This window comes from Dendrobium catenatum, unplaced genomic scaffold (assembly GCF_001605985.2).
Source record: "Dendrobium catenatum unplaced genomic scaffold, ASM160598v2 fragScaff_scaffold_390, whole genome shotgun sequence".
NCBI lineage: Eukaryota > Viridiplantae > Streptophyta > Magnoliopsida > Asparagales > Orchidaceae > Dendrobium > Dendrobium catenatum.
Window position 1 is genome coordinate 3,415,357 of NW_021318852.1, and position 4,600 is coordinate 3,419,956.

Genomic DNA, 4,600 nt, shown 5'->3' on the forward strand with positions numbered 1-4,600 from the left:
ATGTTTTTTATTTGTGTGGAATACCTATTAGGAATTCTTTATGGTGGATCAGTGGCAATTTCTTGGATATTATGACGGTTATGGTTATGACGGTGTTCAAAGTTATCGTTTGTTTCAGTAGCTGATTTGGGATGACTAAATCTAGGAAGGGATCAACAATTTTGATTTCGTTTGAAGTTGATTGAAAATGAAACTGATCTTCTTGAAAGATGACATCATGAGAGGTAAATATCTGTTGTGTTTCTAGGTCTTATAATTTATATGATTTTATGCCAGGAGGATATCCGATTAAAACACAAATCTGAGCTCTTGCTTGAAATTTGATTTTATGGGTCGAAAGTGATGAGGCAAAGGCTAACCATTTGAAGACTTTGAAAATAGAGAAATCTACCTTGTTATTATAAAGAAGTTCATATGGAGTTTTGTAATTAAGAATGGGAGATGGTGTTCGGTTGATTAGAAAGGTGGCAGTGAGAACTCAAAAATATTGGGTTCAAAATATAATGCACGAGCCACATTTAATATATGGTTATGCTTTTGTTAAACTACATATTTTTGTTGAGGTCTAGCAACACAAGATAATTGGTGTAGAACATCTTTTTCATTAAAGAATTGTAATATGTCTAGTTATTTAGCATTGTCAAAAAAAAAGTTATTTAGCATTGTCAGATCTAAAATTTTTTTTTTTTTATTTTTAAAATTTGGTTGCTATCATGTTAAAGAATTTTGGAATTATTAAGGTGGCATCAAACTTGTGCTTGAGCATGTAAATCCATGTTAATCTGGTACAATCATCAACTAAGGTTAAAAATAAGCGATGTCTTATGTGTGATGTGACATGATATGGATCCCAAATATCACAATGAATTAATTCAAGAGCAGTTTTAGAGAAATGATTATGAGAATTAAAAGGCAGAAGATGTTTAGCAAGAGAATAAATGTAGCAAATTTTATTTCTTTCAAATTTATATACATTGTATTTTGGTCCTTAAGGCGATCCAATTTTCCATAGGATGGATGCCCAAGTCCATAATGCCAAGTTTGAAGAGAAACATTATTTAAATGTAATGCGGATTTTGAGTTTCCAGTGTTGAGGATGTAAAGATCCTCTATCAGTTTTCCTTTTCCAATCATCTTCTTGTTGTTGTAGTCTTGAATGACAAAATAATCATGAAAAAAAGTGATTGTAAGTTTCTTTTGTTCCTTGTGAGGCACCGAGGGATAATAAATTAATATTTGAAATCTGGGATAAAAATATATGTCATGCAAAATTAAATTTGAATCAAAACTTGATGTTGCCACAAATGTGTAATAGGTAATGGTCATGTGGTTGGTAGTGTAATAATGGAATGTGTTACATGTTTTAAATTTGTGAATAGTTTAGCATTTGAACATGTGTTTAGATGCCCTGAGTCAACAACCTAATGTTGATTATAATAAGTTTTTGAAAATTAAAATATGGCTGAAGAAAAAACACCATACCGATGGTTTTCTGTGTTGTCTCAACTACCTGTTGTGGTGATGCTCAAGTTGTTGGAGATCATTGTTATTAAATGTTGATATTGGTCATTGTTTGTGTTGGAAGACTTTATATCATATGGTACCTTGAACCTCCGTTGTTGAAATTTGATTAATAGTTTGTATAGCGTCCTTGGATGTATCGAACCTTTGATAACCAGGTGGATATCTATGTATCTTGTGACATCTTTCTCTTGTGTGATCGTGGATATTGCAAAATGTGCAAAAGAGTTGTTCCTTCTTGAACCCTTTACTGTATGAGGGATCGAATTTTATAACTCCAGGTTTCTTGTTAGCATAATTGTGGTTGTTGGTTTTGGTGCTATTTGAGGTTTTTATAGCAAATTGCTTTGACCTTTTTTTCCATTTTCGAGGTATGAGAAAGATTTATTTGATATCATGGGGAAAACTTTATTAATTGGTGGGCAAGCATCCATTTAAAGGATTTGCTCTCTTATTTGTGTGAAGGTTTTATCGAGTCCCATGAGGAATGACATGGTGTACTCATTTTGATAATAAGAAATAAGTTTGCTTGCGCCCCCACCCCCCAAGAACACTCATCATAGGTGCATATGGGTCTAAAGTTATGCAATTCTTCCCAAATCGTTTTTAATTTTGTGACATAAATGCTAACGAAATTCTATTCTTGTTTTAGGTTGATCAATTCATGTCTTAATTGAAAATTTTTGGGAACATTGGTTTACTGGAATTGATATTTGCCTATGTATGCTGATATTTTGGATGAATGGTATCATGCACCGTTTATAAATCTGGAGCTGTTTTTAGCAAATCATATTTTCGCCAAGTTGGTCTGGCAACTGAAGCTCATTATTTGGAGGTGTAAATAATATAATTTTGATTAATTGTTCTTAACATAGACATAATCGATCTCATGTGGTCCAATTTTACAAAATAAATTAATCTAAGATTTCTGTACTGACATTATCATCTGCCCTCCGACTATTTTGTGCTCGTTGATCCAACATGTTCCACAGAATATTGCAGACGATCAGAAAAGTTATGAATGATTTTTGAATTCCTTTTGCTTACTTTATTTATTACTAAATGCAGGAAGAATTTCAGCTTGCGTTGTTTAAGAACAGGAAAAAAGAAAATCTCTTTGCAAACCGGGTATGCCATATTTTTTTATTGCCTTTAACTTTTCCTGTCTGAAAATTTTCAATGTCTTTTATTTTTTCTTGCTTAAATATTTATGTTCTTGCCTTCTTGGTAATTTTTTGGCTATCTATATAAGGGAATCTTAGCAAACCCTCTTTTTTAGCTTAGGTATCACTTTTGTTGCATGCTAAAAACATTCTTACGGGACTTTAGACAGGATTGACGTTACAGTTGTCTTAGCTAAATGTTAAGATGCTATTTGGGCCGTCTTTTGTGAGTAGAAACATCTTATAAATATAAAAATGTTTCTTCCTTGAGACATCTTATATTAAAAATATTTATGTTAAATTGCTGCTATTTGGGCAGCTTTTTGTGACATTTTGTTTTGATGTCACCATTTAGGTGGTGGTGTTTGTTTTGTAGAATAAAATACTGTCTGAATTATTTATTAGTACGTTATGGCTTTCATTAGCTGAGATCTATTTGTCTTTTTTTTTTCTGATCCAAAATTTTTGTTAGAATGATGAAATTAATTAGGCTTCATTTTGTTGCTTGTAGACGAAAAAATGTTTTAGAAATTATGATTTTATTTTCACTTATTTTGCACATGGAAATAAAATCCTCTTGAGCAATTTTAATGGTGTCTGTAGAGTTTACATTCTATATTAACTTTTAATGTATCCAACCAAAGTGCAAGATCTAAAGATTTTCGTATTTTTTCAAAGCTGTATTATAAGTTTTAAGAACGACTCATTTAGTTGCTTGAAGCTATAAAGAAAATAAGTTTTGAATACTTATAAATATTCTAAATTCGATCATTTCGTTGAATTTAGTCACAAACTATTATTTAATTTTAACTCAGCAAATACCTTTCATTTGGTTGAATGTAACGACTCATTTAGTTGCTTGAAACTATAAAGAAAATAAGTTTTGAATAATTGTAAATTTTCTAAATTCGATCATTTGGTTGAATTTAGTCACAAACTATTATGAATTTCAACTCAGCAAATACCTTTCATTTGGTTGAATGTAACGACTCATTTAGTTGCTTGAAGCTACAAAGAAAATAAGTTTTGAATAATTATAAATTTTCTAAATTCGATCATTTGGTTGAATTTAGTCACAAACTATTATGTAATTTCAACTCAGCAAATACCTTTAATAGCCTAGCCTCCCCACAGCAATTCTATAGTTATAAAATACCTTAACTCTGAAATATTTTTATGCTCTCATGGAAGAAATATCAAGTTTTTTTAATACTTCTAAATTCGACCAGCCGCCTGACTTTCTCAGTTGCGCACCCCTTACCTCTCTCTATTTATTTTAATATTTCGAAAAAAGAAACTTCAGTCAACGACGAAGAGTTTTAGATGCTTATACACACAGAAGTTACACAATTTAGTGTAAAAATAGCAAAGAGCCAGATTTGGTTCTAGATAAGACATTAGCCCAGAGATTTTTGCCCTCCGTCTCTGTTAGGACTTTATGATATGAGTTCAAGTTTTCTATAGTCCGTAAGCTTACCTCCACGACGCGAAAAAACCACCTCAGTATAGACAGGGATCCCAAGTACATAACCGGTTTACAATGACTATTTGGTGGTCTAGACCAACAATGCATAATATAGAGTACTACTGCCACGAGTCCTATACTGGAAAAGACCAATTTGAAACCATCGAACTACTTAGCGATATATCCTTGGATCGAGACATTCACTCTTGTGGAGCTGAAGTTCCTGTTCAAAACTTGTACACCTTGGCAAAACTGTTTGTGCGAAAAAAGCGTCTGAAAAATGAATAATTTTGACATCTCAAAAGACTAAATTTACGGCACTTTTTTAACCAATTCACCAAAACCATTAAAGTATCGCTATCATAAATACTAGCTTAAATTATCTGAATATCTATGTTATGGAATTTGAGTCAGTGACTTGATGTTGGGGTCTACTCCGTTGAGATCTTCT